The following is a 9,486-nucleotide window of genomic DNA, read 5'->3' on the forward strand; positions in this document are numbered from 1 at the left end:
AGCAGGCCATGCAAGGTAGATGTATGAAGGAGCAACCCAATATCGAAGGCCCAATACCTGAAGAAGAAAAGAAAGAGAAGAATGAATATGTTATTTAGTTGTTATATAGTTTGGACAACTGGCGTGAAACGTATGGCAAATGTAACTAAATAATTAACGTATTGGTTGTAAAAAAAATCCCTTATGCAATGAATGATGGAATTTCTTCTCTATCAGCTCTCTCTCTTCTAATTTTCTTCTCTCAAATCTCTTTCTTTTCTCTCAATCTATAACAGCTGTCCTTCCATGAATCACCATCATCTTTCGATACGGAAACTTTAAGTACACCTCTTGAGATTGTGTTAAAGCTAGTAACAGACGACCATCTCTCATTTGACCCCGTCGATGCCTGATGAACAATGTTCAAAGTATGTCATAAATGTTCAAAACCGAAAGAAGTATTTGATACCTTTGTTTGGGTTGGGGAGCTCTGTAGATATGGCATAACCCCAATTCTGTCCACCGTCCAATGACCCTGCCATACAGGCCCTGCCATACAGACCCTGCTAATGTTGTTGAAAGATCGCATTAAAAGACGCAGGGTGCCTTTGCAGTTAAGTAAGGAACTGGTTGAATCACGCTGAGGGTTTCGTTTTTAAAGTAGATCGGGCCGTATTTCTTCCAGCTTTGTCCCGAATCGGATGTGACCTGTTGCATGTGATTCACAAGACATGTCAATATCATTTTTGGACATAATAAGACCCTCACTGCTCGTGTAATAGATATCTCATTACAACCTCAGCCCATGCCCCCCAAGAATTCCAACTCTCCACAGATGATCCACAGAGTAAATGCCCGTTCCCCAACAAGAGAGGCTGCAGATGAGTGAACAGCACACATGGATAGGACAATTTATCAGAGTTTTTCATATGTCACACGACAAATCGGAATGTTGGTTGTGGTCACAGTAACCATACCTTGTTCTTAGATGGTCCCAGTATGCCCGGAGGTAGCTGTTCCCTTCGTGTCCAAGTAACACCTTTATCGAATAATCGCTTCATGCAGCCACTCCATCTGAATTTTACCACAGTGAAAGGCAATAAAATATATCAATGATTCATTGCTTGCAACTAAATTCAGATATCATGATCACACGTCTTGTCGGAAAATGTCAATATCGGATGAGTTAGCTAAGGCGTTAACGAACTTATATGCGCAGGCGAAAAACCGAAACTAAAGCATAGAGAATTACTTTTGAACATCCAGGCCTACTTTATAGAACAACAGCAGCTCATCCGATGGAAGCTTAAATAGTACAGGGTTCCACATTGGAACATTAGGTTCTTCATCAACAACAATAGGAAGATACCAAAGGCCACCCTGCCAAACCAAAAACATGCCAGTAAAATTCACATTCTTCCATACAAATCATCAAGAAGAACGAGGTGAAAGCCGAAAAAAATAGAGAATACCTCGTATCTCTGCAGCCAAATCTTCTCATCCGGTGCTCCTTCTGATGTTCCTCCATAATAAGCAACTAAGAAATGATCTTTACCAACCTCAACAATGGTGGAGGAATGGCAACTGTTGAATGGAGCAGAACCAGCAGGGAATGTGAATTCCTCTTTCAATGGCCGCTTGATCGAATGACGTCTCCTGTTCTTCTTCGTATGCAAACTCTCCGGACTCGAAATAGTATCGTTTCTGTACTTGGAACCGTATCGTTAATATCGAAGAATGAATGGTATGAACACAAATGTAACATACTACCTGGGAGAAAAAGCTTGGAGGAAGCGGCTAGTGTGAAATGAGGCAGGTGCAGGGCTTGTTTTGAAGGTGGGAAATGAGCCATGGGAACCAGAGAAGCTAAAAACTGAAAAAGAAAGAAAGAAAACAGGAACAGAAATGAAGACAGCAACTTGAAAAGCAAAATGGCTGCCATTGGTTTCCCCATATCCGTTGAATGTGGAGTTTTTGTTTCTTGAAAATGAGATTTCATTATTTCAGCAACCAAACTGGTACAGGCATGAAAATTAAAAGCAGCAATAATTGTATATTTTTTAAAAAATATACATAAATTAAAATCAAATTTTAAATTATTAGATCAAAAATAAAATTTAAATAAAATAAAAAAAGGAACTTGTTGGAGAACCAAGGAAATTAACACCATATGGTCACACAGAGAGAGGACAATTGAACAAGAATACTGAAATAGTGTAAGATTTTTGAATATATAATAAAAACTTGTCACATCTTTCAAAGAAAGCAAAGCATTATAATATATAGACTTAAAATCCTGTTACATAATATAACTTTTTTTAATTTTATATAAATTTAAGACCTTATAATTTAAATACGTATGATACAAATAATATATATATATATAAAAGTTATTTGTATCACATGTCTCTAAATTGCGTTGTTTATTTTAAATTTATATTTTAAATTTTTAATATTTTTTCTTAAATTATAATTTTTATTCTAAAATAATTTTAAACGTTTTAATTTCATTCCTTCTCAAACTTTTGAATATTTCAATTTTATTCCTAGATTCGAGCACCATGAACGTCAGGAGTTTGAACGTTCAAAACCAAATGGTTAAATGTTATATTTAACAAATATTATCTTGTATTTACCCTAAATTAATAAAAAAATATTATACAAGAGTTAAACTATATACAGTTGAAGGGATAAAACACAAACAACCAAATACAAACATATTAAAATAAATAAGACTGGTGGAGTTTAGGGTTACGGTTGGAGGACGAAATGCCAAGTGTAAACAAACAAAAACTTACAAGAACACATTATTGATGGAAGATGATTTTTTATATTTTAATACATTGGTAGTGAATTTTTTTATCTTCATAAATAATATTAATTTATGATTATTTATTTTATTTATTTTTATTAATATATTTTATTTAAATTTTAATTAAAGATACATTTTGATAAAATTCGATTAAATATATTAACATAAAACAATCAATCTATAAATATATGTGGTTAGTTAAAATAATTAAAGATTAATTAAAAAGTAAATAAATAATTACATATTATTATTTTTTGAATGGAGAGAAAAGAAATCATCAAGAATGAACAACGCAAGCAGCTCAAACAGTGCGGGTGTGATCATAGAAGACAACTTATTTTCGGAAACTGGTCATGAGAAAAGTGAATACCAAAAGAACCCTTCCATGCCATAACATCTGTTGGATTGCACATGACCCAATTGGACCGTTCAATCTCGCTTGATCAAGTTAACTATATGTGGCACCATTGGGAAGCAGCCACTGGCATTCAGACCTTTGTTAATAGCCAAGAGAGCCTCTTTGCAATCCGTTTGTACAATAATTTGACGTAATTGAAGATCCCAAGTCAAGTTTAAACCTTCGAAAATTCTCCATAACTCGGCATCTAACACCGAATAAAGACCAATGGATTTAGTAAATTCCGAAAGCCATGCACCCTCATGATCATGGACAACTCCTCCGCATGTCGCCAGACCGGTATCTGTTCGATGAGTTCGCCCTTGTTGATCTTCATCCAATCACGACGTGGGGTCTCCCATGATTTAATAAATTGCATTGTACTGACCCAATTATCCTACACTATCCACAGTCATATATAGTCCATTTTATTACAGACTGACAGTATTAGTAGAGTTGAGCAAGAAACATTGAAAAATCGATCAAAATTGACGATAAGAAAAGGCCCATCAAAGACCATGGTGCCTCATTCAGCGTGTTCTATTTGTGGACCTCAAGGATCAACATACAAATATCTGTCGATCGCTACTCGCTACCTACAAGAGACCCTGCCATTGAGTCTCCACGGTCCTCCACGTTCTATTCACAATCGTTTTTGAGGATGTCTAGTAGAACTGTGGAAACCCTAAACGCCATGTACATATTCCATGACACAACAACTTCGTAAAGACTTATCGTATTATACATTGGTGCATTGTTGATTTTTTTATATAGGAGTCCTTATTAGAGACCGAAATGGGTGACTTGTAAAATTTTAAAAATAGTATCGGAATTACGGTAGGCGGAAAAACAATTCCCCAATAGTGTTGGTGGAGTTTTTTTCCCCTCGGCTAAGCTGATAGGAACAGTGCTGGGAAAAATCGACTAAATTTTTACACGACTTCTTGAAGACGCCGGGAATACAGAGAGTTTTTTACATGGCACTCGGGCATCCGGACCATGCAAAGTATCAGGAGCCATGGAAACAAACCATGAGCAAGAAGTATTCGAGAATTGTGAAAATGAGGAGGATGCCTTCTCAATCAGTAATGATCTGTGGAGAGTGACGTTAATCTTAACTTTAAGAACTACATTTTTTGGATACATTTGGGACGCCTTTATGTAGTTTGGGATTAACCAAAACGAGTATCTTTGGTTATAAAATTATTAGTAACTTATTATTATTATTATTATTATATTATTAAAATGTACATGTAACAAGAGAAATTTAATCTTTATTTTCATTTTCATCTTTATTTTTAAATCATTTTAAAAAATTTAATCAAATGCATTTATTCATTATTTTTATTTTCTAAAAAATGGAAACATATTTTTTAAGCCAAATGGAACTTTTGACACTTTTTTAAACATATTTTTTATGATATTTAAAAATAAAATAATTAAATAAAGTGTTTGGATTAAAGAGTCAACTGTGGACAAATAAAATAAAGAGAAAATATATAAAAAAAAACATATCATAACATGTTGCCAATTGAACAACAACCAGATGGCGCCTCTCTTAGATTAATTAAGTAGTGATATTAATTATAACATGCTTTGACTAAACCACTTATTATGCCAAGTGGCATCATTAGATAGGAGTTTAATTCGTGTACTACAATATAAATTCAAAAATACATAACTTGTGCAACAAAGAAATCGCCACAACTCCAAATATAACTCATTCGGTTTATATAAACATTTTTATTTTAACCTCGGATTGGCGAGGCTTTCTAAAACCTTTTAAGTAAATGTTTGTTTTGACCGTAAAATCAATGTCAAATGAGTAAAAAGTGGAAACGAATTTACAGTGGAAACAATAGTTTCAAACAACTACAAAAGTTAGGATTTGTAGCTTTTTCATTTTTAAGCTTTGTGTCTAAATTACAATTTTACTCTTACTAAGTATGGGCTCCACTCATATTTACATTTTAGTTTAATAATTTAATATTAACATTCTTAAAATATAATCAATTAATTGATAATTTTTTAATTACTTAAAAGTAAATAATATATAATAATTTCATTTCAATTTATTTATAATATAATTTTAACATCGGGGACCTAGATTAACTGAAAAAAATTTAGACACCTAAATAAGATAAATAATATAATTACTTATTTTTGTATTAATCCTTATAATATTTATGATATCATGGGTTCGAGTACACTTAAATACTCACTGACCTTTGAATAAGAAATCAAAAGTTAGGTATAGTTCTATGTATTGCATTAAATAAATTAGGATAAACTATAACAATAGTCCTCAACCTATTGTCTCTTTCTCGCTTTAGATCTAAATTAAATGGATTTCAGCCTTTATTCTCAAGGGTCTAATTCACATTTGATACTTCACCATTGGTCTCAATTTAAAATTCCCTTTTTTAGGTTATTTGGGCCCAATTTTCAAGCGATTAGGTCCAAATTTAGTCCAATGAATTGCTCAATCACATTAATCTATAAACCTCTTAAGTCAACTCACATTTATTGATTCAGAAATTCGATTTTATAACTTCTCACTTCTATTGTCGTTATTCCTCACAGGACTGTCATCTCTTTTCAGGTAATATTTTTATACCAAAATAAAACCTCCACCCTCCTTTCGCTCTATTTGACCACTCGACTTCTTGTACCTCAAACAACAAATATGACCATCTAATATTCATGAACCATACTTGTTTTTCTATGGGGTTTTTCGTTTTAGTTGGTGTTCAAATTGTCGGACGCAACTTTTGTTCATGAAAAAAGGTTGACTATTTGGAAGATTGAGTTCCAAGTGAGATGGTGGATTTTTTGTAACATGTTTTTTGTCATTGTCGAATTGATTGAAAAGTTTTTTTTAAAATAATGAAGGACCCAAAGTGATTATAAAATTGTATTTATGATATAACTAAAGAAAGTATAGTTTAGGGGCTTATCATTGAATTAACCCTAAACTTTAAAGTGAAGTATGTTCCGCTTAGTTAAATCCTATGAAGTTACTCCTCGGGAGTTACAAAGGACACTCGCAAGCCGGCAAAAGGCGGCCCCAACGCCTGGCCCCATGTTGACAAATTTCAGATACGCCTTCAACTCTGGTTTAAAAACTCAAACACTACCAATTCAGAACTCAAACCCAAAGCCATGGGATCAACCTTTAGTTGCTGTGGCTCCGATAAGGAAGATGAAGTGTATGTCAAAATCTGTGGTTTATGTTGTTCATTATTCTTAATTTCCTTAGTCATTAGATTATGCTGATAAGTTTTAGCCATGGTTTTTTGTAGGGTAAGGTTGTTACTCCAGGGAATACAACATGGAGAATGTTCACATACAAAGAGTTGCACTCTGCCACCAATGGCTTCTCCGACGATAACAAGCTCGGAGAAGGCGGCTTCGGCAGCGTTTACTGGGGTAGAACCAGTGATGGTCTCCAGGTTATATATTTAAACATATATTTGTTCCTTTGAAATATTTGTTTTTGTCCTGCCTAAAAGGCCATGGTTCTTGAATTATCATGCATGCAGATAGCTGTTAAGAAGTGAAATCCATGACTTCAAAAGCTGAAATGGAATTTGCGGTGGAAGTTGAGGTTCTCGGAAGGGTTAGGCACAAGAATCTGTTGGGTCTAATAGGTTACTGCATCGGGACCGATCAACGGCTTATCGTTTACGATTACTTGCCTAATCTTAGCCTGCTGTCTCATCTGCACGGCCAGTGTGCCGGTGAGGTTCAATTGGATTGGAGGAAGAGAATGAAGATCGCTATTGGTTCTGCAGAAGGCATCTCGTAAGTTTTGCTTGTCTTTTTTATTGAATCATGGCATGTTCTTAGCCAGAGCATAAAATGTTTTCATGTATTTAGGTACTTGCACCATGAGGTAACGCCCCATCATTCATAGAGACATCAAGGCAAGCAATGTCCTACTTGATTCGGATTACGAACCGCTGGTCGCCGATTTTGGCTTCGCAAAGCTAATCCCGGAAGGCGTAAGCCACATGACGACTCGTGTTAAGGGTACTTTAGGATACCTTGCGCCTGAATACGCCATGTGGGGAAAGGTTTCTGAGGGTTGCGATGTTTATAGTTTCGGTATTCTCTTGCTCGAGCTTCTCACAGGAAGAAAGCCTATAGAAAAGTTGCCCGGTGGTGTAAAGAGGACCATAACCGAGTGGGCAGAGCCACTTATAGCAAAAGAGCGGTTTAAGGACCTCGTCGATCCGAGGCTCCGAGGGAGTTTCGATGAAAACCAATTGAAACAAGCCATCGGCGTCGCTTGTTCATGCGTGCAAAGTGAACCGGAGAAGCGGCCGAGCATGAAGGAAGTGGTTTATATGCTTAAAGGGTATGGCAGTGAAGGCAAGGTTATGCAAACTCGAATGAATAGCATCAAGTATAAGGATGAATTACTGGAACTTGATCAAACGAGTGACGATGATGATGGTGCTGCTCCTGATGAAAGCTATGGGGTATTTGGTGCCATGGAGTCGGAGATGCAAGATCCTTACAACCAATATGCAAAAAGAAACAATGCCAAACATGTTTGAGAAAGTTTAATTGCTCTAAATGTACTAGTCTTTCATTTTGTTGATATGAATCACAAGCACATATTTTTCTCTATATATGTGTGTAAACTACACCGACCACATAACTGTTGAGGACTTTCATTTTGTTCACCTATTCGATTTTGTCAATCACACTATTTAAATGATGTCCATCAAGTCACCTACCGTTAAAATTAAATAACTGTTCAGATGTTGCTTTAACACCCAAAGAACCTAGGTTTGATTCTCATGCTCCCCCATTTTAGTGCCTAAAATAAATTTAATCCTCCAATATGATGACACGTGTCACGACACTTACACTAGTGACATGGTATGATCTGATTAATTATTAAATATGTTGACACTTAACAATAAATTATTATTGTAAAACGAAACATTATTGTTGATCGAAAAATATTAAATAAAACAATTAAATTAAAAATTAATTGTTTCTTGGTATTAATTACTGTATTGGAAACAGATTCGTCCCAATGTGTGTAAGTGCTACAATAGGAGGTCGTTCGCCAAAATTTACACGGTGATGAGTGCTTTATTTGGTTAATATTTTGTTATTAATTAAACCGTGTTATCTACTTTTATAGTGCTAATTTGGGTTGTTTTGATTCGAATTTGTGCATGACTCTATTTTTCAAAAAATAACAATTAAAAGGCAAATTAAACATATTTTCCTACTTATTTGGGAATAGTCGGCGCCAACTCAAATTCAAAGGTCGATCCAAGCACAAACTCTAATTAAATATTACAAGTAGAAAGATCATAGGAGAAAAGCAAGGCGAACCATAATTCTTTAAGAATTTAAAAGTTGTAATTGAATTCAAACATTTGATATTTTATTATTTTATTAGGAATTTAGTTTGCATAGAATTTTTATTTAGGATTTTTAATATTTATTAATTGGGAGTTTTAGTTTGTTAGAATTAAGAGTTTGAATATTTTAAGAGTTAGTATTTTATTTTCATTAGGTTAACCCAAGATTATAAATACCCCTAGGGATGAAGCTTGAGGGAGGTACAAGTTTAGAATTCAGTATAGAACTAGTTATGTTTTTTTTTCTAATTATTTCAATAAAATTATTTTTCTTCTCCATCTACTCTCTTTCTATACGCCAAGCATAATTTTTACCATGCCTGGCTAAACTTTTCGTTAGCTGATAGTTGAGCAACAACTCAATATTGTCTTGTGAGAATCGAAAAGATACGTAACATCTTCAAATTTCTTTCTTGATTTTTCTGCAGACAAGGAGATTCAATTGGCTTTTCTTCAACATCTCAACATTTTCAATCTAAGGAGTGTATAGAGCACATTGGTTTGTTCGATGTTGTGATCTATAGTTGGGGAGGAGAATCGACTTGTAACAAATTCAATTAACTAAGAACAATTTTAGCGGCGGTACGCTAAAGGAAATTAAGATCGGGTTCGATTCTCATCGAGACACTATAATCCGAGCATAGGCTTTTCCAGTTCGAAACCAGCATTGACATTAATATCGATAGTCGATATTAATCCAAACAAGGGCTAATTTTCAAGTATTGGTTTTGGAAATCAATTCATAAGAGAGAAGAACAAGTTACAAGGGTTGAGCCTTGTAAACTGTAACCGGCAAGTACCAAAGAAAAATCTATTTCAGTGATCGAGACGGATTGAGGCGAAGCGAAGCTGTATGTTATTTCTCATCTTTATTATTCCTTTACAATTTATTTTTCTCAATTTTCCTTATT

General features: G+C 34.5%; 2 pseudogenes; one reads left to right on the forward strand and one right to left on the reverse strand.

Annotated features, from left to right (window-relative positions):
* Positions 1 to 341: 341 nt before the first annotated feature.
* LOC120187995 lies at positions 342 to 4,334 on the reverse strand (annotated as a pseudogene).
* Positions 4,335 to 6,753: 2,419 nt separating this feature from the next.
* LOC120188099 lies at positions 6,754 to 7,821 on the forward strand (annotated as a pseudogene).
* The last annotated feature ends 1,665 nt before the right edge of the window (positions 7,822 to 9,486 follow it).

This window comes from Hibiscus syriacus, unplaced genomic scaffold, assembly GCF_006381635.1.
Source record: "Hibiscus syriacus cultivar Baekdansim isolate YM2019G1 unplaced genomic scaffold, ASM638163v2 tig00000340_pilon, whole genome shotgun sequence".
Taxonomy (NCBI): Eukaryota; Viridiplantae; Streptophyta; class Magnoliopsida; order Malvales; family Malvaceae; genus Hibiscus; species Hibiscus syriacus.